This window comes from Lissotriton vulgaris, chromosome 3_1 (genome assembly GCF_964263255.1).
Source record: "Lissotriton vulgaris chromosome 3_1, aLisVul1.2, whole genome shotgun sequence".
NCBI classification, from domain to species: Eukaryota; Metazoa; Chordata; class Amphibia; order Caudata; family Salamandridae; genus Lissotriton; species Lissotriton vulgaris.
In genome coordinates, this window is record NC_141689.1 from 1,881,675,055 (window position 1) to 1,881,702,494 (window position 27,440).

Below are 27,440 nucleotides of genomic sequence, written 5' to 3' on the forward strand. Positions count from 1 at the left end.
GCCAGGGCAAGAAAGGCAGGGGCCTAGTAATCTTCAAAGGCCTCTTCGATGTCTCCCTCACTTTAAAGGCACATTTGGATATAAGTACTGGACCCCTGACAAAAACAAATCAGTACCCTACTGGAACCAAGGACATTCTGCCTGAAAGAAGAGCTGCTGTGCTGTAGTAGGGACTGCCACTTTGCTACTTGCTCTGCTGTGTTGGCCTGCAGATTTTTTCCTGGGAGTGAGTGGGACCAAATCAGCTTGCTACATCCTTGAATTCAAGATTCTCCAAGGGTTTGCTGACTTGTTTCTATTAAAAAAGTGTTTTTTCTTTTGCCAAAATCTTTGACGTCGTTTGCTAAATCTCTGTGAAATTTTCAAAACTAATGTGTTGAAAGTTTTGTGGTAATTCGTCTAGTGGGGGCTGTGAACAAGGGGGAGGTCTCAAAATGCATTTACTCCATGTTAATTTCTGTTGGAAACTGTTGATGCAGCTACAGCCCAAACTGCTGAACGGAATTATACCAAATTTGGCACAAATGTAGCTCCTGGTCCAGAGTGCACTCTTTTTGTTAAATGGTGTAAATCTATTAAGTAGTTCCTGAGAAATATAAACATTGCTCAGACACACAAATATCCCTGCGGAGGATCCGCAAACCCTCCCGATCTTGTGCCTGAGATCTGATTGGCTGCCAACAGTTCCAACCAGGAAGTGTTGGCAGCCATCTTGTGACTCGATTGTACTGAGTCACAAGAAAAAAGGCAGAAAAAGGAAAAAAATAGAAAATGGGGCAGAGTAGAAACACTCTGACCCCCTAGGCCGCCTCAGGGTGTCCCACAAAGATTCCAAGGGCCCATAAAAGCATTAAAAAAATCCCCCAACCAAAAGTGAGCCAGGAGGTGCACTTGCAGAGTGGGGCATGGCCTGCATCCACCTCTCAGCAACCCACTGTGTAGGGCTTACTGGAGGTAACAGGTAGGCTAGTTGGCCCCTAAGGACCCCCACCAACAAAGGGGACTTCATCTCCCAACCAAGAGCATGCCAGGAGGCATCTTTACAGAGTGGTGGAGAAAGGGAGTGTGACCTGCTATCAGAATTCTGCAATTCTGCTGTGTGGGACTTCCTTGGGGTCCAAATTCTCCTCCTGTTACCTCCAGTAAGTCCCACCCAGTGGGACTGCTAGGAGATCTTTGGAGACCGCACACCATTATTCCACCACTCTGCAAACATACCTCCTGGTGCACTACTGGCTGGGGGATACAGTCCACTTTATTCCGGAGGGTCCTTGAGGACCAAGAAGACATCCTGGTACCTCCTGTAAGTCCCATGCAGCATAATTTGTGAGCCCTGATTGGAGGCCTAGCCCCCTTTCTCCACCACTCTGCAAATGCGACTACTAGTTAAACAAGCATGTGCAATGCAATAGGTCTTGCATTTGAGAGAGTTCGAGCTATTGGCGTTGTAAATGTAAAAGTTTTTCACTAATGTTTTTGGGACATTAGTGGATGTACATTGTAAGCAGTGGAATTATGTTGTATGCTGTGCAGTGAAATTATGTGGATAGAAAGTATGTGGTATTTACAGTATAGGAATTATGTGGAGTGGGATTATGTGTTATGGAGAGTAATTATGTGGTATGGTAGTCTGTGTTGTGGAGTGGTAACCTCAGGTTTAGTCAATCAATCAATCAATCAATAAATTTGTATAGCGCGCTACTCACCCGGAGGGTCTCAAGGCGCTTGGGGAGAGGGGTCCGCTATTGCTCGAACAGCCAGGTCTTGAGTTGCTTCCTGAAGGCGAGCTGGTCTTGGGTAAGATGGAGGTGGATGGGGAGGGAGTTCCAAGTCTTGGCTGCCAGGTAGGAGAAGGATCTTCCTCCCATGGTGGCTCTTCGAATGCGTGGAACCGCGGCGAGGGCGTGGCTGGTCGATCGTAGCTGGCACGTGGGGGTGTAGAAGATCAGGCGGTTGTTGAGGTACCTGGGGCCCAGGTCGTGAAGGGCCTTGTGTGCATGGGGGAGGAGTTGGAACGTGATTCTCTTGCTGACGGGGAGCCAGTGCAGGTCTCTCAAGTGTCCGGAGATGTGGCTGTGTCGGGGGATGTCCAGGATGAGTCGTGCGGAGGCGTTCTGGATGCGTTGGAGTTTTTTCTGCAGTTTGGCTGTGGTTCCGGTGTAGAGGGTGTTTCCGTAGTCCAGCCGGCTGGTGACGAGTGCCTGGGTGACCGTCTTCCTGGTTTCGGTGGGGATCCAACGGAAGATCTTTCGGAGCATGCGTAGGATGTTGAAACATGATGATGAGACGGCGTTGACTTGTCTGGTCATCGAGAGGGAGGAGTCTATGATTAAGCCCAGGTTGCGTGCATGGTCCGTTGGTTTGGGAGCGCTGCCCAGGCAGAGGGCCACCAGGAGTCATCCCAGACAGAGGGTGATGATCCAAGAATGAGGACTTCCGTCTTGTCTGAGTTCAGCTTCAGGCGGCTGTTCATCATCCACTCGGCTACGTCTTTCATCCCTTCGTGTAGGTTGGTTCTGGCGGTGGCTGGGTCGTTGGTGAGGGTGAGGATCAGCTGGGTGTCATCGGCGTAGGAGATGATGTTGAGGTTGTGATGGCGTGCGATGGCTGTGAGGGGGCTCATGTAGACGTTGAAGAGGGTGGGGCTGAGTGATGATCCTTGTGGTACGCAGCAGATGACTTCGGTGGCCTTGGATCTGAACGGGGGGAGGCGGACTCTCTGGGTTCTTCCGGCGAGGAACAAGATGATCCACTCCAGTGCCTTCTCTTGGATTCCGATGTTGCTGAGGAGTTGCACTAGGGTGCGGTGGCAGACAGTGTCGAACGCTGCGGAGAGGCCCAGGAGGATGAGGGCCGCTGTTTCCCCATTGTCGAGCAGGGCTCGGATGTCGTCAGTGGCTGCGATGAGGGCGGTCTCGGTGCTGTGGTTGGCTCGGAAGCCGGACTGTGAGTGGTCGAGGGATCCGTTCGTCTCGAGGAAGGCGGCAAGCTGTTTGTTGACGGTCTTCTCGATGACTTTGGCCGGAAACGAGAGGAGTGAGATGGGGCGGTAGTTCTTGAGGTCGGTGGGGTCTGCTGATGTTTCTTCAGGAGGGTGCTGAGTTTGGCATGTTTCCAGCACTCCGGGAAGGTGGCGGTGTTGAAGGAGCAGTTGATGATGTCCCGGAGTTGGGGTGCGATGACGGAGTCGGCCTTGTTGAAGACGTGGTGGGGGCATGGGTCGGTTGGCGATCCTGAGTGGATGGTGTTCATCGTGTGGATGGTGTCTTCGGTGCTGACCGGGGTCCAGGCGCGGAGGGTGGTGGTGGTGTGCGACGGTTCGGTGGTTGGGTGCGTGGTCTGTGCGCCGAAGCTGTTGTGTATGTCTGCGATCTTGCTGTGAAAGAACGAGGCGAGTGAGTCGCAGAGGTCTTGTGAGGGGGTGATGTTGTTGTTTCCGGCGTTGGGGTTGGCGAGCTCTTTGACGATGGTACGCAGTTCTTCTTGGAGCTTTTGAGGTCGTCGCTGAACCAGGAGGCTCTCCTGCTGCCGGGCCTGCTGGGAGGGTTTTTCAGGGGTGCGAGGTCGTCGTGCAGTTGGTGATCCACTGTGTGAGGTTGTTGGCTGCTTGGTTAGGGTCCGTTGATCTGGCAGGCGGGTTCTGGTTCAGTGATGTGGTGAGCTGGTCGGTGGTTATCTTGTGCCAGCTCCTGCGGGAAGCCTGTTGCGGGTGGTGGTGGGTCGTGGTCCTTCTGAAGCTGAAGTGGACGCAGCTGTGGTCTGTCCAGTGGAGGCCGGTGGAGTGGCTGAAGGAGATGTACTTGCTGGAGGAGAAGACTGGGTCGAGGTTGGCGAGGTTGTCCAGCAGGGTGGTGGTGTTGTTGTCGTTGTTGATCTCCAGGTGGAAGTTGTGGTCCCCTAGGAGGATGTAGTCCGCGGAGGAAAGGGCATGTGGGCTGATGAAGTCTGCGATATCTTCGCTGAATTGAGTGCGGGTCCTGGGGGTCTGTAGATGAGGGTGCCTCTGAGTGTGGTCTTAGGGTCGGTGTGAATCTGGAAGTGCAGATGTTCGGCGGCTGTGAGGGTGTCGTCGGAGTTGGTTGTGATGCGAATGGTGTTCTTGTGGACGATGGCGATGTCTCCTCCTGTCTGGTTGGCGCCGTCCCTCCGGGTGATCTTGTATCCGTCCGGGATGGCGATGGCGATGTCGGGCGCTGAGGAGGCGTTCATCCAGGTTTCCATGAGGAAGGCGACGTCTGGGTATGTGGTGTCGAGCAGGTTCCATAATTCCACGGCGTGTCTGTGGACGGAGCGGGTGTTGAGCAGGATGCACTTCAGGTGGTTGCTGCTGGTGCTCGGCTTGGTGGGTGCGGTGCAGGTCCAGATGCAGGAGAACTTGCAGGATTGGCAGGTGAAGGGTCCGTGGGTGCGTTCTGGGGTGGCTCGGTGGCAGCCGGGGATCCGGTCGGTGTTGAGTGCGTTGAGGGTGGCGGCATCGTAAGTCCAGTGGGTGGGATGGTTTCTGCAGGGGCCAGGGGGTCTGGCGCTGGGCGCTGTCCAGGCGCGGACGGGCGTAGACGGGCTTGCCTTTGGCGTGCCTTCGGTGCACCCGCTAAGCGTGAACGCTGCACGCACTTGCGGACTCTGCCATAAATGGAGAGTGGGGGGGGGGGAGAGAGGGAGGAGCAGCTGGGAGGCAGGAGCGGGGTGGCGAGTGGGGAGGGGAGCGGTGATGCTGGAGGGGACGGGGGTGGGGCCGCGGGGGAGCAGCGGCAGGGAGCAGGGAGCGGGGTGGTGCAGCGGGAGCGAAAACGGCGGTGGGGCCACACAGAAGCAACCAGGGGCACAACGGAGACGAGAGAAGGACAAACACTGGCACAACACAGTCAGTGGCAAAACACCACAACCACTGGCACAGCGAGACAGAGGGCGAGAGAAACACGAGAGCTGGCACAACACAGTCACTGGCAAACCAATACAAACAGAGGCACAGCGAGATCAGGGGTAACAGTGAGGCAGAAATCAATGGGCAGCGGCGGCAGCAAACGGACCCCGGGCACACTGAGGGTGGGCCGCGCGGCGGGTGGAGCGACCGGCACTGACCAGGTCAGGTCAGGTCACAGCTCCTCGCCTCGTGGACCTCACCTTAAGTAGCCGGTGGGAGGGAGGAGCAGCTGGGAGGCGGGAGCGGGGTGGCGAGTGGGGAGGGGAGCGGTGATGCTGGAGGGGACGGGGTGGGGCCGTGGGGGAGCAGCGGCAGGGAGCGGGGTGGTGCAGCGGGAGCGAAAACGGTGGTGGGGCCACACAGAAGCAACCAGGGGCACAACGGAGAGGAGAGAAGGACAAACACTGGCACAACACAGTCAGTGGCAAAACACCACAACCACTGGCACAGCGAGACAGAGGGCGAGAGAAACACGAGAGCTGGCACAACACAGTCACTGGCAAACCAATACAAACAGAGGCACAACGAGATATGGGGCAACAGTGAGGCAGAAATCAACGGGCAGCGGCGGCAGCAAACGGACCCCGGGCACACTGAGGGTGGGCCGCGCGGCGGGTGGAGTGACCGGCAATGACCAGGTCAGGTCAGTCTCCCGCATTTCCATAGAGGCTTAACTATAACCTCAATGAGACACAAAAAAGAAGCAACCACAGAGGAGCACTTCTGGATCTAGTCAGAGGTATGAGCAGGGCCAGTGGAATTATGCAACTTTTCGGCCGTGCCGTTTTTTTCGCATAATTACACATTTTCCACATTTTTCACATAATCCATCATTTGCTGCATAATCTATAGATTTGAACAAAAAACCTTGTTTATAGCTCAAACGGTTCTAACGTTACCAAAAATCCAGCAACGTGTTACAGCATGGTATAAGGCCTTTGCAAAGCTGGAATGGTCACCTGTCCCAATGGCTAAATGTGGGTGTTAAATTGGTCCTAATAGTGCACAACCATTTGCAAAGCAATAGGTCTCGCATTAGTTAAATGTTGAGCTATTGCTTTTCAAATGTAAAAGAAATGCGGCATCTGCCTGCCTTTGTTTTTCTATGGGAAACAGCACTTACAATGCAACTTGTACAACGCACTACCTTTACAACGAAACTTTTACAACGCAACATCCATTACAACGCATGCCATTATAACACAACCATTACAACGCATGTCACTACAACGCATACCACTACAACGCATGTCATTACAACGCAGTCATTACAACGCATACCATTACAACGCATACCTACACTATCCAACACTTACCCTACTGTTGCACCCCCTGGAGTTAGAATAGTAATTTTTACCCCTACACTATCCAATACTTACCCTACTGTTGCACCCCCTGGAGTTAGAATAGTAATTTTTACCCCTTCACTATCCAACACTTACCCTACTGTTGCACCCCCCTGGAGTTAGAATAGTAATTTTTACCCCTACACTATCCAATACTTACCATACATGCAATGTAATGGTATGCGTTGTACTGGTATGCGTTGTAAATGTTGTATGCGTTGTAGTGGAATGCATTGTAAAGGTAGTTTCAAAGAATTTGTTGTAATGGCATGCGTTGTAATGGAATGCATTGTAATGGATGTTGCGGTGTAAAAAATTCGTTGTAAAGGTATGCGTTGTAAAAGTATGCATTGTAACAACATACATCCTTTTTCTATATATTGACGTTTGTAGCAAAGGTGGCACACCGCGCTTTAGATGTTCAAACCTAAAGTGCAGCGTGCTGCTATAGCCACAAAAATCAATGCAGTGTCGTACAGGGGGTAGGGCATGCCACAGGAAGGATGTCAGCAATGATGGGAGTGAGGGGGTGTGAGCAGAAGAGGCAACAGATGGCCAACCAAAAAATACTATTGGTGATGTCCACTGAGAGGGAAGCAGTTACACACAGCCGAGACAGGTTGACATTATTGACTAACCAGAGTAAAGGAATATTGAAAGACAGGCCAACAAACCAACTAGAGGCCCTGGTCATTTGGAATGTTCATATCCTGAATAAAGCATGTCTCGAAGAGACAGCACAAGCGCTGCTTATGCGAGACCCAAAAAGGGCCAGGTGTCACCCGTACTCTGGTACCTCGCACACAAGAAAACTATGGGGTACCTACAGACTGATGTCCTTTAAGGCTAGATGTACCCAGTGTGTGGTATAATACACATAAGAACAGGCTTTACCTGTGTGATGCTTCCGGGATATACACAGTAATCTGAGGTTTGGCAAGTTTACATATTTAGAAATGTCAATAAAGCATTAGCTCACATGAATAGACATCGCCAACATTAAGGATGTCATGTAAACATGAGCAGGAGTCAAAGTTACATAGAAGGAAGGCTTACAATGAACTGAAATGGAAAACAAGAACTAAAGAAGAATCCCTGAGCTTGTTCAAGTAGCCTGCTGGCACTGTATGGAGCTAAAAGAAAGACAGAAAGTAATTGATTACAGAGCTGATGCATAGACTACCTAAAAACCTACAGTGAGATTCTACAACCATTAACAAATAATGAAAAAGTGCAGTGTGTGTGACAGAAATGAGCCCACCAGGAGCTTCCAAATATAGATGATGAAAAGTGTAAGTACAGGGTGGTCGACGTAGGATGGGATAAAAGTGGCACAGAAAGAAGCAAGTGAGGCACAGAAAGAGGCAAGAGTAGTGCAGAAAATAGCAAGATAGGTGCAGAAAGAGGAAGAAAGGTGCAGAAAGAAGCAAGAGAAGTACAGAAAGAGGCAAGAGAAGTGTAGAAAGAAGCAAGAGAGGTGCAGAAAGAAGCAAGAGAGGCACAGAAAGAGGCAAGTGGGGTGCAGGAAGAAGCAAGAGAGGTGCAGCAAGAATCAAGAGGGGTGCAGAAACATGGTGAGACTTACAACAGTGACATGGGAAGGGTTGCTGTCTTATATTTGGCTAGCCCCATCATTCTGAGCAGTCGGTAAATAGTAAAACTGTCAGAGAAAAGTTAGGTTTAAGACATGTTGGCAAAGGGATTAGGTATTAGGCTATTTCATATGAGTGTCTGGAAAGGTACACTTGAAGTAGTCCGTATAAATGTAGGTGTCTGCTTGCAATGGGAAGTGCCCTCTGACAAGTTTAAAGGTCTGCATGCTCTCGCGACTCAAGTATGTGTCTGACACGTGCTGTGAGGATGCTAGCTTAAAAACCTGGTAGCTTCCCATACAGGTGCACAAATCTTCTCATTTCCGCTTTAACATTCGGACGCAGAGGAAGACATGTATGTTATATTCTACAATGGCTCATTTCTATGCATGCCTTTATTCACTTCATGCTTTCTAGTGGAATGCCTCTGCTCTGTGTTTCATCATAGAATGTTGGGTGGAGGTTGAAAGAAACACACAGTTATGATGGGGCTGAGCTGCCTGCTGGTGGCTCCTGGTGGGTTCTTGTTCTTGACTTATTCCTGATTACTTAACATCTCAATAAATACCTCTTGAATACCTCAACTCGGCTGGACTTAGTTACTACAATGTCTTACCAATGTAGGTGTCACAGAACCCCTCAAATAGACTGTTGAATATGCACGTTCCATGTTTTATGAGCAGAAAGGAATACATATACCTCCAATTACAAAACCTTAGATATCATGCAGTCTGAAACACAGGTATTCTATCATTTCTAGGTATCTTTTTATGTATCATGGCACTAAGAAAAGGCACACACACTGAAGCCTTCGGAAACATGGTGAGACTTACAACAGTGACATGGGAAGGGTTGCTGTTTTATGTTTGGCTAGGCCCAACATTCTGAGCAGTCGGTGAATAGTGAAGATGCCAGAGAAAAGGCTCTTCTATAATACTTATCCAATCACTCAGGCAATACCTATGCACTCATTCAATAACCCAGACACTACCTTTGCACTCATGCATTCACTGAGACACTACCCTTGCACTCATCCAATCAACCAGGCACTATGCATACACTCATGCAATCACACATGCACCAGTCAAGCAGTCATCCAATAACCCAGGCACTACTATTGTAGTCAAACATTACAATATATTTAAAAAATCTTTTTTACATATATATATATATTCACTAAAAACAGGTTTCAGGGAAGTTATAGTTAGAAATTAGCATTTAAAAAACCTCAGAAATTAACTGAAAAAAACACAGGTTTCAGGGACGTTATAGTTAGGAATTAGCATTTTAAAAACCTTAGATATTCACAGAAAAAACACAGGTTACAGGACAGTTATAGTTAGGCTGGCATTAGACTCATACAAAACCAGAGAAATCCAACCGTTATGGTTAGCTGAGCTAACTATAACTCGCACCCCCGCAATGCACTGCTGATGACGTCAAATATTACATCACTGATGACATGGTCAGTGACATTACTGATGACATCACTGATGACATCTCAAATAACATTACTGATGACATCACTAATTACATCATCCACATATTCTCTGATGCACCAACTCACACCCCAGTATAACCTTCCTTACACCCACTCCAGATTTCAGACTACCACTCTTGAAACTATTGACACACCAATACCAGTACATACATACCCAATCACTAATTCAAATGTATACATACACATCCACTCACTCACCTATACAGCCAGTCACTCATCAGTACAATCACTGATATATCCACTCATACACCCATACAGCTACTCATACGCTGTCAGTCACCCATAGAGCTACTCACACACCTACTCACTCACTCACCCAAACACTCAATCAAAAAGCCACTTACTCACCCATACAGAAACACACACACATTCACTACACATACTGATACTAACAAATACTTACTCTCATATACAGTCTCTGACACAAGCACACACTCCCCCACCCAGCCATTCTCACAATCAATCACTTACGCATAGTCACTTATATACTCCAACACACACATATACTGCCTTTCACATATGCAGTTACTCACCCATATACCACTGAGACACCCTTGCACTCACTGACACAGCCATATGCACACTCACTTACCCATATAGTCCCTCACAGATGCATAATAAACCTATACAACCAGGGATTCACCCATTCATACATCAATTCAGGGAGTCGCACACCCCCTCACTGACGTACACTGACACTCAAGCACCTAAAAGGTACTCAGACAACTAATCAATAACCCATATATACACTCATGTACCTACTCACCAACCAGTACAGCCACTTACACGCCAACTGACAGACAGATACATACATTCACACAGATTAGTCACTCACCCATACATTCACTAAGACATGTTTAATCACTCATTTACACAGTCAGTCACGCACCTACTAATTCACCCATACAGACACTTATACACCCGCTCATTCTTCAATACACCCTGGCATGTGTGTATATATATATATATATATATATATATATATACACACACATATATAACATTCTTAAACTTTTTAGAAACACTCAGTCACTTTAAGATATCATCAGTGATTCCATTTGAAATGTCATCAGTGATGTCATCAGTAATGTCACTGACCATGTAATGAATGATGTAATATGTGATATAACCAGCACAGCATTGTGGGGGCACGAGTTAGTTAGCTCAGTTAACTATAACGGCTGAACTCCCCTGGTTTTGTAGGAGTGAAATGTCAGCCTAACTATATTTTTCCTGTAACCTGTGGTACATATATATATTTATGTGTGTATATATTGCCTATTTGCGGTCGCCAGGAGGTAGTTAAAATTAGGACTTTGGGGCCGATTACGATGTCGCCAGGAAAGCATTCCCACCAAATCGGGTTAGGAATGACTTCTGAATGATTCGTATTCGGGGAGTCCTACTGACCGATTAGGATGTGTTCGGATGCTTAAGGACTCTGTTCAGTCAGACTCCCATTGACTTCAATGGGAGCCTGAATTCCGAACAAGAACACAGGCTCCCATATGGAAAAAGGGGTAGGTGGGAAAATCTTAGACCCTGTGGTAGGCACCCCTTGTTGTCTGCCACATTGAGAATGGTTGGGAAGGGGGGTCTCTTGGACACACCCACAGGCACAATCCAGAGGCCTACGGGTGAAAGGGGTTCTGCTACATGCCCCCAAAGTCGGATTGCCATAGCTGTTTCATCTCGGTCAAACCGGTTCGGAACGACTATCCAAATCAGTCATCGTACTCGCTCGTTCGGGAACCATCCCCATTGGGCTGTACGATTCGGCTCTGAATGACTCTGGCTGCCTGAATCCAATTCTGAATCGATTCAGAAAGCCCGGACAGTTTTTTGCATCATACTCGGACATCCGGAAAGGTGACCGTTTCGATCAGGAACAGTGGTACTGCATTGGATTTGCAGAATCCAAATCCCATTCTGAGCTTTTCCTGACAACATCATAAACGGTCCACTATTTTCCATAGGAAAAGCATTTTTTTGACTTGCACATATCTTTGGTGTCGGCTGAGAAATCTTCATGACATTTTTTAAAATATTTTGATGCGCACTTCAGCTGCTGCCTGGAAAGATTCAGGTGATCCATTAAGCGGGGTCCGGGAAAAAGGGAGGATCCCAAAACACATTCTCTGCATGTTAATTCCCATAGCTATTTTGAACATGACTGCCACCCAAACCACTGAACGGAATCAAAACCAAATTTTGCAGAAAGCCAGCTCTTGGTGCAAAAAATGTGCTTTTTATGATTTGGTATAAATCTACTCTGTCGTTTTAGAGATATTTAAAGACATCCAAATTTCTATACCTAGGGGTGCGGATTCTCCACTGATCCACCCAGGGTGAATTTGCAGCTCCACGCACAACAGGAGGACCCTTATTGGCTGGCTGCACGGTAAGAGAAAAGTTACAGCTGCCATTTTTTGTGTAGGTAAATGGTCGCCGGTGCTGAAAAGAAGCATGTAAAACAGATGAAGGGATCAGGGTAGCGGTGCCCTGACCCTATGGGTGCGTTATAACTGAGGTGAAAGCATGTTTAATGTGCAGTAAAATGCCAGAGAATGTTTTTTTGGGGTCTCTCGTGAAATCCACGAATCTACAGTGACTCTCAGCGTGGCCCCCAGTGTAAATCCGTGAACCCAGTCACAAAGTTACACTCTGGATTTGTGGATTGACTGAAAAAAACAACTAAATTGGGCTTCTTTGCAGGAAGCATGAAAAGCGTTAAGGTAATACTGACAGTTTAGAAGTGGGATAACAAAAGAGAAAGATGAAAGAAATACTGTGATTTGTTAACTAGAGCAGAGTAAGGAAGAGGACATGGTGAAGGGTAGCCATTTTACCTGTTTTACTACTGAGGGAAGAGGTGGTTTGCCGCAGGTCTGACAGGTCATTTAGAATGAAAACAGATCAGAGATAGAAATAAAACTGGAAGAACAGCAAAGAGCTTGGATAGGTATGTTAATTAGGTTGTAGGTTATAAAAGTATATTTAAATAAAAACATTGGGCCCGATTCACAGAACTTACTTAAGACAAAATCCTAAACTTACTACTTTTGGTATTCACAGAAGTTAGGATTTTGTCTTAAGTTTGTCTTAAGACAGACTTAAGACAAAATCCTAAATTAAGTTTGTCTTAAGTCTGTCTTAAGTCTGTCTTAAGACAAACTTAAGACAAAATCCTAACTTCTGTGAATACCAAAAGTAGTAAGTTTAGGATTTTGTTTTAAGTTAGTTTGTGAATCGGGCCCTGCGTGAGTGTATGTAAGCTGAATGAAAATGTGGACCTTCTGGAGACTATATTAGAAGGGAAAATCGAAGGGAGCTTAGATAAGAGCATTAACTAAAAATACAATGAGCAGGAAAGGAGAAAGAGAAGTTGGTATACTGAAAGTTTGGTAATGTTATTAATCTAGTATGAATGAATAACCTTGAAATTAGATTTTGGTGTTTGCATACAGTATGTAATGTAATAGCATGTAATTTGTACAGACTCAAACAGTCAGGCAGGCACTTACATATCCGGTTATACTTCCGCAAACCCACATAAGTACCCACCATTCATATAGTCAGACAGTGACTGGAACACACAGTCAAACACCATAAAAACATTCACACACCCATTTACTCACCTATACTTCAAACTTCAGTACACGTTTGCCCTTAGAGCCTGGGAGGACATGCACAGTATGCAATCTGCACCACAAGAAGAGTTTGTGGAGGACTACTTTAGTACTCTTGAAAAGGAAGAAGCCTGATTGTAGTTAACCTCAGAATGAGGGCTCCAAAGTGTAGGGGGTTTCAGAGGAGTGGAAAAATGAGTAAAGTCTCCTGAAGAGAGAGGGTATCCCACAGGTACAAACCTTTCTATTTGATATGGTGGAGGAAGTACTGTCTCCTCCCAAATCCAGTCCCCTGAGGATCTGAAGGACAGACAGGCTGAGTGGGACCTGAGGCCACAGCTGGGCTAGCTGGGTGCAGGGGAGAGAAAACGCAAGGTCAAGAGAACCTTGGAGTAGATCAGGGTTGTGCTGGCTGGAATGTTAAGGAGGTGCACTTGAAGTCTAAAACGGTGATACACTCAAGCTGAAAAGGGGTAGGGACCATTACTGTGTCTAGTGAAGAAGAAAAAGTTCATGTATTCAGAGACTTGGTGGCTAACTTTTTAAAAATAGTTCTTTTAGCATAAACTCAACCTAAAGCTATCAAAGCACTTTACATGAGCACCAGTTGCATTTATAGACATACACATTCATTTTTTAAATTTTTATTAGGCATGCAGAGATTAAGTGATTTACCTAGAATCCCAGGATGTTGTACATCCCTGCTGAAACTCAAATTTGGTTCCTCAGCTTCCAGAATGACGCTCTAGCCATTAGGCCCTAACCTCTCTTTAAGTAGGTGTTTGAGATAGACGGGTTATTTCTGAAGTAGCTGCAGTGGTACAGAAGATATCTTAGGAGGTTTGTAGAGATGGTTTTGTTTTGAAGTCATATTTGTGGTGATGGGATGGACAACATGCTATCTCTAGAGAAGGGAAAGAGGTTGAGATATTCTACTATGAAGGACTTCCTTGCCAGTAAGTTTGAATGAACCCCAGAGTGCAGGTTGAGATTCAATGTTAGTCCGAAACTGTGTGACTACTACTGGGAGGATTATGTGGGGTCGTTGTGAAATGTTTATTAAAAATACTGTTGTTTTTTTTAAAAGGTGTTTCTACAATTTTATAATTTTTCTTTTTTTTCAAAGAAACCGAGAACAAGCAACTTGAGGAACCTTATCTTTTGGTATTTATTGAAGTTATTTAGCTTGTTGATCTGATACAGTTCAGTGGCATCCCCATAATCTCTTATAAATGTAGTAGGTGGATAGTGTAATGCTTATATATTGCTTCAGATCTACTTCTATTCAGTTTTTCAAACTCTCTACCAGTAGGCAACATTTCTTTCATCATGCAACTTCCATGTTAATGTACATCTTCATATTTATAGTACACATTATTGTGTTTAAGATATAATGTAGCTTTCTTAAACTTATTACCATCCACTACTTCTTGACAGATGTTGTTGTTTTTCGTGGGCCCACCATTCACTAGAATAACAAGTGGTTCTTGCAAATATGTCTGTACACCCACAGTTTCAATATAGTGTCTCACATCTAAAGGAAAATACACAAATGTACCTTTAAGACCTTTCAGAAGCTGAGTGGATGAAACCTTTAATGTTAGAATTTGCTTCGCCCAGAAAGTAATGTAAGTGATCCCAGGGATATTCTGCACAACGCAGGATTAGAAACAAAGCTAGTGTTCCTAAATTTCACTTAATGTACTAAGCTTAACATGACAATGAGACCAGTACTCATTTGTCCCAAAATTTGCAGAGGTAAAGTAAAGCGACAGAAGCATTGCAAGTTTGTGGGATGGATCCTACTGTATCAATTTATTCCTGCCAAATAATTCAAATACTACTACACTTTCATTTATACACAGGAGCATGTCTACACCTCCCTTGTACTTCTACATCTATTCCTTATTGTACATTTCTAGGAATTATCTCTTCTTTTCCCATGGTGGTACTTTTGTTGTAAAAAATTCAAGGTTTAGTGTGTTTCTGTACTTCTAAATATTTAAGTATGTTGATTGTTTAGATTAAATTGTAATGCAATATGTTAAAAATATATACTTGCAAAGTTATGAATTTATTTAACATTTAGTTAATATAAGGATCACAAGCACACCCATGCAGGTACTGATGCATGTACTCACATATCTATACATTAATTCGCACAGGTACAGCAGTAGGGAAAATGGAGCCACATAAGACATTTTAACAGTGGCAATCATGTGACATTTTGCACAGTGAGTGATCACTTGACTCAAATGTTCACAGGCTGCTGGTATTCTGATGCCCACAGATGATGAATGTTCTCCCAAATGTGCACCAGTGTTGGAATATACTTGCGTACCTAGTTTCCTGCGCATTATTCAGTTGTACACCCTTTTATGAATTGATTTTAAGGACTTCCAATTGGAACTTGTCCCATGTGAATACTTCTTGGCAGTGCTGTTGGGTAGCTATATGCCACAAATATTACACTGCACATATTTAACTGTTACCTTATTTTCCCCAGAAGATATAGTAAAGTGTTTCCAAACATCACTTTCTTTTGTGCTGTTGCCAAAATATACATGCATGATTTTGAAATGATTGTGTAAAAAACTATAGTTCTAAATAGTTAATAATGGTTAATAATAGTTAAATTAGTTGTGTTATGTTTATTTGTAGTGAGTGCACAACCACAGTTATTCTTAATTGCAATGAGATAATGTTTAGATGTGGGGGTTTATTCTACAATCTTTGATTATTTTTCCCCACTGTTCAATCATGTCTCCTTAAAAAGTACATGGTTTACGGTGTATGAGTAAAGAAACTGAGAACAGTAAAAAGGGAAAATTAAATACTTTCTTATATTAATGCATACCTTTACAGTATGAGAAATGTCTAGTTATTTCTTAGAATTACGTTTATGTATTTTTTAAATTGCAAGTTACTTTTGTAATGTTATTAGTTGTAAAACTATTAAATATTTCTTTTTTTCTTTTTATGCAGATCAATGGAACAATCTGTTGGGGTAATGCACATTACTAATTAGTTCTTGTAGTATAGTTACATAACTTTAATTTTGAGGATGCAACCCAAGGACTGATTAGTACAGTTGCTAACATTCGTAGCACACATCGGTACAGCAACTCACACAACTAGCTAAACACATACAGAGGTACTAACAGACACAGACTCACACTGATAGAGCCACCGACACACCTAGACACATTGATACAGTCACTAACACACCCAACTACACACTGATACAGTCATTGAAAAATGCAGCCTAACACTATTGTATCCATAACACACCCAGGCACACACTAACACACCAAGGGATATACCAATGTAGACACTCACACACCCAGGTATACAGCAGTGCAGACACTGACACAGCCAGCCAAATACTAATGCAACCAATAACACACCCAGGCACACACTGATGGACACCCTGACACACCCAGGGACTTTTCTATGCAGACACACACACACATGCATACAGCAAAGCAGATACTAGCACACCCAGCCAAACAGTAATGTATCCAATAGCATACCCAGGCACACTCTTCTGCACACAACAGCATGCCTGGAGACTTACCAAAGCAGACACTGTCACACCCAGCATACAACAATGCAGACTCCGACATATCCATCCAATCCCTAATGCATCCAATAAGATACCCAGGCATACACTGAAGCATACACTGACACCATAGATACTAGTCAATGCAGACACTGACACACCCAGACATATATCAAAGTAGACAGCGACACACCCATTCAAACTCCAATACATCCAATAAGACACCCAGGTAAACACTGATGCATACACTGACACACCCAGAGACTTATAAACGTAGACACAGACATACCCAGGCATACAGCAATGCAGTCACTGACACATGCAGCAAACATTAATGACACAACACAGCATACACTGGCACACACACTGACACACCCAGGGACATATTAATGCAGACACTGACAAACAGAGACATACAGCAATGAAGATACTGACATACCCAGCCAAACAGTAATGCATCCAATAACACACCCAGGAGCACACTGATTCACACACTGACACACCTAGGGACTTTCAAATGCAGACACTAACACACATATGCAAACAGCAATGCAGATACTGACACACCCAGCCAAACAGTAATATACCCAATAACACACTCAGGCACAAAGTGATGCAAATGTTAGCACACCAAGGCACACACTGATGCATTCACAAACACACCCATGCATTCACCAATGCATACACTAACACACAGACATACACTTATGACATACTGATACACCCACTCTCACACCGATACAGTCATGGACACAGATATCAGTTTGTTTGAGTAGATGGTGGTGTCAGTTAATTACTCACAGGCAGATGGTATTGTAAAGAGTGCAGCTGAAGATGGTTTTCCCAAGGCTGCTGTAGATGTTGTCTGTCCTGTTGCACCTGCTTTTTGTGGCATCATATGGTTGTAGACCCTCTCATTAATTGGTATTAGGTGCTACCACACAGAACTTGTCCATGCAAATATTTCTTTGCAGCTCCTCTGGATAACTGCTGCCACAAATTGTGCACTTGACATATTTTGCTGATACCTTCCTTTCACCAGGAGGTATAGCAAAGTGCTTCCACACATCACTTTCCTTTCTGTGAGGTGGTGTGCCTTCTTCTCCATCCTCAAGAAGTTGTGGATCCTCATCTTGGACAGACGATGTAGTTTCAGCCATTGTCTAAAAGCACAGCACTGCTGCTTATCAACCCTCCTTCAAGAGACTTGATTGGAAAAGTAACTGACTTTGGGTTTAGTTTTCCTTGTAGAAGAGTGGGGTCCTAATGTATCCAATCAGAAGGCAAGGTTTTGGTGAGTTTTTGGGTGAACATGGGAATCCGGTCTTTAAATTCACAGATTTGATTTTCAAAACTGGTAAAATGAGTGCATTTTCTAAAAAACAGATATAAGGTTGTTTATATATGCTTGTAAATATGTTCACACTGATGGTATTAATGACAATGGAGGGGTTTGTAAATGTGCAGCAATTTGTAAAATGGTTGTCAAATCTGCGGGTTCATAACGATCACGCGACCTGGAGTACAAACCATACAGTAGCAGCCTGTCTATATTTCCAGGTACCAAATGTGTTTAATTAAAAAAAAATGCATTTACTTTACATTACGTAAATATGTGATTTTTATATGTATAAACATTTTATTTTTAAAAACACACTATAAAAAAATAATAATAATTTTAATACTCTTAGCTAAAAAGAAACCATACAAATTATATAAAGAAGTAAAATTACAAGGACTTTGGGCCCGATGTAGGCAAAACGCATTTTCCGATTTTAAAATACTGACTCGTACCGAATCGGTATTTTGAAATCGGAAAATGATATGTAGATAAAAAAATTCGGAAAAATACCGAATCGGTAGTAATCGGTATTGTGAATCGATACGTACCGAATCGGCATTTACCGAATCGGAATTTACCGAATCGGCTACTACAGATTCGGCAAATACCGAATCGGTAATCGCAATACACCCCCATGGGCCAAAAGGCCCATAGGAACGCATTGTAAATACCGAATCGGTATTTACCGAATCGGTAGTAGCCGATTCGGTAAAATCCGAATCGGTAAATACTTAATCGGTAAATGCTGATTCGCCGAGCAAGTAAAACTGAAACCAAAGACATCAGCCAATGAGGTGGAACCACCCTCCCCCACCCTAGCAGGGAGTGGCTACCCAGGCAGGTGCAACTCATTAGAACTTTCTGGAGAGGCAGCCTGAGCTGAGCATTCACAGTGAGCAGCAGTGGTAGCAGTATCCAGATCTCTGTGAAACATGGCAAGCAGCTCTGAGAGCCAGAAGGCAGAGCGCAAGAGGAAGGCCAAATTCAGCACCATGGAGCTGCAAGTGTTGGTGGAGGAGGTGGTGAGGGTACACAGGCAGCTGTTTGGGAGGCTGTCCCTCACTGTACCAGAGAGCACTAAGAGGAATCTGTGGAGTGAAATAGGGGAAAGAGTGAACGCTGTTGGTGTCACCCCCAGGAGCCTGGACGACCTCAAGAAGAGGTTTTACGACATCCGCAGCCTCACAAAGAGGAAACTGGCTGAGCTGCACAAGCAGGCAGGATTAACTGGTGGAGGCAGGAACCCTGCGCCACCCCTCAGTGACCTGGAGGAACTTGCTGCGACTACCATTGAGAGGGAGAGTGTGGTAGGAGTTGGGGACCTGGATAGCTCATCCAGAGACACAGCTAAAGGTAAGAAGCATGCACATCTTGACACACCCTACCAGACACCTCCCCTTTAGACCCAATGCACAGCCAAACCCCAGCCCAGTACTGCTACCAACAGACATGAGAAATGCATCATGGTAAATGTAGTCAGCAGAAGTAGCCAAAAATGCCAGTGCAGAAGCATAATGAAAAGAACTGTAGAACTGAATCAAAGTATTTGAAATGATATGTGCAATGCTTTAATTGTAATGACTGTAATACATCAGCACTCAGTTCACAAATGCTTCTTTATACCTAGGGGCACCATCAGGCGGGGGAGCAGGAGCTACTCAAGCACCAGCACCAGCACCATCTGCCAGTGCGGTGGCAGGGCCAAGCACCAGTCTACCAGCACAGGAGGAGGAGGAGGAGAACAGCAGTGCCCTGGGAAATGAGGAAGACACTGGACATACACTCACATTTCCACACTCCCCTGACTGACTCTAACGCCCCCATTGCAGTTCTCCCTGGAGAACTCACCACCACAGAGCCACCCTGCACCGGCCACATCTCCTGCCAGGAGGATAATTGTTGCTCCATTAAACCCCATGGAGGAAGCAGCGGGTCAGGCTCCAGCAAACAACCCAGTTACACCTGTGGCACCCCAGCCCACACAGCAGGGCAGCAGCAATCCACGGAGGCCACGAACATCCAGCAGTGCACTTCCGTGCTGGGAGGGCAGCGTGTTTCAAGGGCTGGAGGGCAGTATGGTCAAGATCCAGAGAATGCAGGCAAAATCAATCTTGGCCTGCCAGCGCCAGTTGCGGGTGCATAACCTGCAGATGGGGGAGATGGCACAGGGGTTCAAGACATTTGTTGAAAGCAACAAGGACATTGCAACAGGTCTTGGGCGAATGACCACTGCCATCACCCAGCTCTGTACAAAAATGGATGAACACAAACTCTCTCGCCGCAGGGATGCCCGCGTGCAGAATAGGGCTATCAACCGCCTTGCTGCTGCTACCGCCCAGCTATGCCAACGTGGGGCAAACATGGAGGCCAGCCTCACCCAGAACACGGCAAAGGTGACTAGGGGCATGGCCCGCATTACCACCGCCATGGAGGCACTTATCATATCGAACACAGTTGTTAATCCAGCCCTGGACCTGGGCGAGGCTGGGGACAGCAGCAGCCGCAGCAGCCCGGCCAGCGCAGTGTCTGAGCTGCGCCGGAGCAGCAGGCGCTCAGCTGAGGCTGCTGGACATACAGAAGGGGGTGAGGCACATCCTAGTGGGGCTGCTAAGCGCAGCAGGAAATAAGACTGCCAGGGCGGGTGAGGCAACCCGGAAAATTGACATTTACCCACATATTGTTTACCTTTTTTTTTGTTGCACATCAGTGCAGTAACGTTGTTGCAACATTATTAAATCTTTTTTTTCTAACATCCATTGACCTGTCTGTGCATCTGTACTCACTCAGAAATAGTTTTCTGTAATCTCCTCACGTCTGTATCTGCCATCACTTGGCGTAGACACCCCAGCAGGTTGTGTTTGTGGCACAGCAACGTCGTCGTCATGGTCCTCGTAGTCTGACAACTCCACCTCAGTGCCCTTCTTCACCGCAAGGTTGTGCAACATTGCACAGACAGCTATGATCTTGCAGCAGGTGATGGGGGTATACTGCCTTGCACCTCCACTCTTGTGCAAGCATCTGAATCTGCTTTTCCAGATGCCAAAGGTCCGTTCAACTACATTCCTTGTGCTTTTGTGGGCCCGGTTATACCTCCTTTGGCTGGGTGTAGAGGGGTTGAGGTAGGGGGTGAGTATGAATGAGCGGAGGGCATATGCACTGTCGCCTAGAAGGAGAAGGGGTAACATTACTCACATGCATACATGTATTTTACTTAGCTGCTTTGTGTTATGGGGGTCTGATGATGTGTCTCACCTAGGAGGTATCCTTCACCAAATTCGCCAGCCGTCAGCCGTGCATAGATGCCGCTCTGTTGAAAAATGTGGGAGTCGTGGGTACTCCCTGGGAATTTTGCTACCAGGTCTGTGATGGTGCACTTCGCATTGCAGATCACCTGAACATTGATGGTGTGCGTAGACTTCCTATTGCGGTATATGTATTCTGTGTCAGCAGGGGGGCAAATCGGAATGTGCGTGCCATCTATACAGCCGATGATTTGGGGAAATTGTGCCATCTGGTAAAAGTCTGCTTTTGTTTGTACCAGTTCCGCGTGGGTTGCAGGGAAAGATATGTATTGGTCCATCCTCTGTATCATGGCGTCAAGGAATTTGTGGAAAAACCTTGACAGGCTGCTCTGGGTCACCCCTCCTACCGCAGCTACTCCACTTTGATAGCTGCCAGACGCAAGCAGGTGTAGGCTGCATAGCACCTGCACGTGCGCTGGGATGGCCTGTGCCCTTGGGGTGGGGTGGTCCAACAGTGGTTTGAGGTCCCTGATGAGCTCCAGAATGGTGTCTGAGTCCAGCCTGTACCTCTGTAGGATCTCTGCCTCTGTGAGCATGAACAGGGTGATCCTCTGTCTGTAGATCTGTTCCTCTCTTTGCCATTCCCTCTCTCCTTCCTGCTGTAGACGTAGCCGCCTTGCAATGACATAAAATGCCGCCAACCTGCAAGTTGCAATGCATTTTGGGTCTATTTTCATAGGTTGAAGTTGGTTACCACCTGATTGTAATCCATGGTAAATATCGAATTTGAAATACCGAATTTGAGGCAAAATCGGTATTTTTATGCTTCCCTACATCTCAATCAGAGTTTTGCCCTGTCCGAATCGGTGATTTACCGATTCCGTAACTCTACCGATTCAGTAGTTTATCCGATTCGGAATAATTTCCGATTCGGTGTCTCTACCGATTCGATACATGGACCGAATCGGTATTTTTACCGATTCGGTGTCACTACCGATTAGGTACATGTACCGAATCGGTATTTTTATCGAATCGGTATGTTACCAATTCGTTCTTTTACCGATTCGGGGTATTTCCGATTCGGATTATTTCCGATTCGGTAACTATTCCGATTCGGTATATATACCGATTTGGACGATTTTCCTCGCCCTACATCTCGATGGCTGGATACCGATCGGTAAGGGCCGAAAATCGGTATTTTCGGCCGTTACCGATCGGTAACGGCCTACCTACATTGGGCCCATACTATTTTAGAAATGCAATTTAAAAAACCTTTGACATTCATCAAAAAAACTAAGATTACATGGTCACTATAGTGAGGGAATACATTTTTTTTAAAGAACTTAGAAATTCACAGAAAAAAACAAAGGTTAGAAGAACAGTATAGTTAGGATAGAATTGAAAATATACTTGGAAATTCACTGAAATTAACCAAAAGTTACCGGGACGTTATAGTTAGGGTCAGATTTCCCTTGTACAAAAACATTGAAGATCAGGAGTTATAGCTATAACTATAACATATTCCCCAGTAATGAACTACTTATGACCTCACATATTACATCACTCATGACATGGTCAGTAACATCCCTGATAACATCTCAGATGGCTCTATCTAGCAGCAGTATTGTCAAGTAAATCCCACCAACATCCAGCCCAGCTGTGTCATTGCTGCATTACAATGCAGGCGGTCGGAGCTCGACTGTTAGGGGAAAGACTGCCATGTCTGACAGGATCAAGGATCCTGTCCGGGTAGCGGTTGGACTCCTTTCCATACAAACAGCACGGTGCCTGCGCAGGTACTACCATAGGGATTAGGCAGTCCCTTTCTGACAGCCAGTACATGGTGGTCCAACTGCCTTGTGCAGGTTGTCAAAAAAGGACTTTGGAGGCCCCAAGCAGGGCCAACCTCCCCCAGAGGCCACTCTACAGTTGCCCAGGGCATTCATACGGTATGCATGATACCACATGGTGCCTGGCACATGGTGCATGGGTAGGCATAAAGTGCCTTTTTCCACAGGGGCTTGTGCAACTGCCCTTTTTCTGAGCTGCGGCACAAGCCGCTGTTGAAAAAGGCATTTTACGAACACCTGCATGGCAGTCTTATCGTAATCGGGCAGGTGGAACCGCCACACATTTTCAGACAGTCACCTGCCCAAAATGCACATCTGACCACCATCGAAATGAAGCCCAAAGTATGGCCTTTATAGATGACAATGTTCCTAAAGGTCTGAAAATGGTCGACATATTTCTTTCCTCAAGCTGTCTCAATGGCAATTCATCAGGACTGAGTAAAACTGCCTCATCTACATAAATGTTCGAATTTAAAATGTGAGGAGAACTAAGCAAACAGTGGTTTGTCAGTATAAATCATACAAGATACCGGTTAGTTGTCACCTGCATTCAGGTGACTGCTTATACTGCCAATCTATAGGAAAACTGATGAAAAATGTCAAATGACAATATTATGCAAAAGCAGAGCATTGACCGTGACACACAACATACAGCAATTCTTGCACAGGTCAGTTGTGCTATTACTTTTTTTATGCAAACAGATATCCTCTAATTGATATGGGTGTGAAATTCATCAATGTGAAACATTGTGCCCAATAACATACACGCCCTGTTTTCCCCCAAAAATATTTTCGCCCAATTTGGTTTTGGGAAAACAGCCTCTTTGAATCCCATGGATAGAAACCCATGGATGGTTAAACACATATTGCTTCCTTTTGGGGGGCACAAGTCAAGATGAAAAGATAGCATTTCCACACAAAGTAACTGCAGCCCCATTATCATAGCCCAAATCCAACTTATTTGCAGCATTAAGGGTTCTAGCATGTTAGCCTACCCATAAACCATGGCCCAGGATACAGTGGACTTCTTGCAACATGCTGTTTTGACTCAAGTAATCTGAAACTGGATCCATGATGTCATCACGTCAATGTGAAACGTTACCGGAGCAGGAAAAGCTAGACCTGAACCCAGTTAGTGAGGTTGCACCATATTTCTGGTTTGACGGTGGAACATTATTTAAAAATTCGGCACCATTCTTACTAAAAAAAAATCTAATAGTCAGGGAAAGAAAAAATCTCTACATACTAATTATTTAAATCTAATGCAGAGTAGAAAAAAATATCATTAATAAGCGTCCTAAAAATTATTAACTTAAAGATTTTGGAGGATTGAAAAGAAAGGGGGAGAAGTGGGGCTAAGGTGACACAGTAGCGCAAGTGTTATCTCTGTGTCATTTAATGCAGTCCTGACTATACTGAATTGCCAGTGCTCCTTACTGGTTATAATAATCAATATTACAAATGTAGAAAGACATTTCTCTAACAGAAAATATGTCAATCAGATATTGGGGTTGAAGTTTCATCTATCTGAATACATGTAAAAGAGAAAGAAAGATTGTACAGGATATGTAATTCTTCATGTGGTAATACCATTATTATTATGTTAATATAAAAGGAACTACAAAGACAGACCTCAAAGGTATTGATCATTTGTTCAAATGGAGGGCTAAGGGAATCTCATAATTCAGTCCAACAGTGTTAGTATACAGTTGAACGACCCAACTCAGTTCCTTTTGAAAAGTTTCTCCCTAGAATTGTCACTACTATTCAAGGTTTCAAGGATCACCAAAAAGATATTGTCTGGGGAATGTGGGATACCAGTAAAGCTGCTGGATGACTTCGTTCTGACCCATCTGCATCTGTTGTTGCTTCTTTGCTCATTTACCCCTATCTTGACAGGTCTTGAAGTCATTCCCACACAACCTGGTTAGCATAGGCATATGAATAGGTAAATACGGTTCTTCATGTTACAGTTTGTATGCCTGGTTAGGTGGCATTTCCCCTATAAACCAATGTCAATCTCTTTCATTTGTGCTGTGCTGTGCAACATTAAATATGTTACACTGCCCACCGGAATAATGGCCCTAGAAAGGGGAGAGGCCTCACAAATGTGTAATTCTAGGTCTATGACCTCTTTTACAAGTCCTCTGTGAACCAAAATGTCTCTCAGATTGCTACATCTTTTGAAAGAAAAAGGAGGGCTTGGATAGAAAGCTTTCCAGAGATACTAATACCCCACCTCTTCTAGATAATTTTAGTGATCTCATTGGATTGTGGGACAAATGTTGTGACATTGTTAGGTATGATTTTAGGTAAAGTGACCCTGTTATTATTCTTGGCCCTCTTATTTGCCCTTGGATAATTTTCTCATGGTAGCTTTGATTTCCACATTTATTTGTCAAATCCAGTGATTGAGCTTCAAAATCATTTGAATTACTGCAGTTTCGAAAGTGATATAATTGAACAACAGGTAAAGACATGCATAAGGCTCTTGGGTGATAGCTCTTGTGTAATAAGAGGCCATTACAATCTGTCTCTTTTTTAAAGATCCTCTCTTTTGTGACACCATCCTCAATTGCACTCAGAAGTTTAAGAAAGAGATCTCATCAATGGAGGAAGAATGTGAGAATTTCAAACAACAGTCAAGAGAATTGATCCAAGTTGTAAACCCTACTGCTCCGTCCTTAGAACCTTGCCAAACAATTAAGATGTCACCAATGTACCATCGCCATAGATGGATCTCAGTTTTAGAATGGTTTCTGACAAGATAAACTCTTTTTCAAACTGGTATATATAGAGACAGGCAAGACTGGGTGCAAAGGTGCTGCCCATTGAAGTCCCTTGGATTTGAACATAGAGGGTCTGTTCTAACTGACATAGTTTTCTTTCAATGCCAAGCTAACACAGTCAATAATAAACTCAATTGGTGTTTCTATAGTTCGTAACAGCTCCTCAATAACTCCTGGGTTGCATTTTGTGGTATGCCAGTACCTTAAACTTCCACATCCAGGGTCATCAGAAGGTCAGTGGTGTCATCATCATTGATGTTTTTATTCAAGTTCAATAGTGTTCTATACAACTGGGCAAAGCAAATAATTGCAGAGTTTTGAGAAACAGTTTCCAAAACAGAATGTTTCCCAGAGGCTATTGGGCACCCAGGTGGAACTGATCTTCTCTTTGTTGAATTTAGTTAAGATATAGAAATATGGAATCCAGGATATACACTCACCTGAGATTCTACCTCATTCTTGGTAATCCACTCCCTGAGTTCTTCTTTGTAGGCCAAATTATGTATATGTTTGCTCAGGGAAATTGTAGTATCCCGGAGGACAATTTTGTAGTTCCTTTCCTCTCCCAGCAGGCGGGGCATGGCTGCCTGTAATCTTTCATGTTCAGGATAACCACTGCTCCCCCTTTATTTGCTGGCTGGATGATAATAGATTTATCTTTGGATAAGGAGGAAATTGCCTCTCTTTCAGCTGAAGTGATGTTTTGGTATGGTTGTTTATTGCCAAGTTAGTGTATGTCATTTAAAGTAGCCTGTTCAAAGGTCAGTACTATAATGGGTATAGTTGATGCAGGTGGCATGAATATTGAAGGATTACTCAGGTCAGTATTCTTATCAGCATCAATGGGTGCTTTTTCATCAAAAAACACCTGTAGAGTCATTTTGTGAAAAAAGTTTGTTAATATCGTAACTGAAATTTCTTGAAAACATAAGCCAAAAGGTTGCTAGAGATCAGGCTTTGCCACATTTGAAACTGTGGCATTCATTTGGCTGCCAGGAGTAGAACTGTATATTATGCCTTTGCTATGTGTGAATATTATCTGCAGTGCCTCAGACAAACCCTCAGATCATTAACACTCAGCAGCTGAAAAGAAGACAGCCAATGCTGATGAAGTACAACGGTTCAAGCGGAGCTTCTGTTAAATTGAAAACACATGCATGCCCGTTTAACCTGCCAGTACTGGACTGAGATGTAAACAATAGCTCTTGCTAAGCCCAAACTCTAGATTTTATCTGTCTCTCTTTCTTTCTAGTGCAGAACTGGAAGTGGATTAGTCATACTCAAGTGGATGCATACAAGCCATGCTATATTCTTGAAAAATAATTCTCTAATATTTATTCCCTCTAATTGTTTCCAGCTGAGAACACGTACACAGTATATTACAAAAACATTTGTGCTAAGGATACTTCTGCAGCTGTTGTTAGCTAACTATAACAAGGAGTGATTTCACTCGGTGTGTTGTACGTATGAAAGCAACACCAGCAAGATTTCAGCACACACAGCATGATTCACAAACACAATTTGGTAGTACGTAAAATAGCACTACTTTACTGCTATTTACTTATTACAAAATGCAGTTCACAAATCTACAAGTGGACTTTTTCCCCTCCTCCTCTCATATCTTTTCTGTGGGGAGATCCTCCTACATGTAAGTTTATTTCTT

General features: G+C 44.7%; 1 protein-coding gene across 1 annotated transcript in view; it reads right to left on the reverse strand.

The window, feature by feature from the left end:
* The window catches only part of PDGFC (platelet derived growth factor C), an 819,997-nt gene that overhangs the window by 282,741 nt on the left and 509,816 nt on the right, over window positions 1–27,440 (reverse strand). The window lies entirely within an intron of this gene.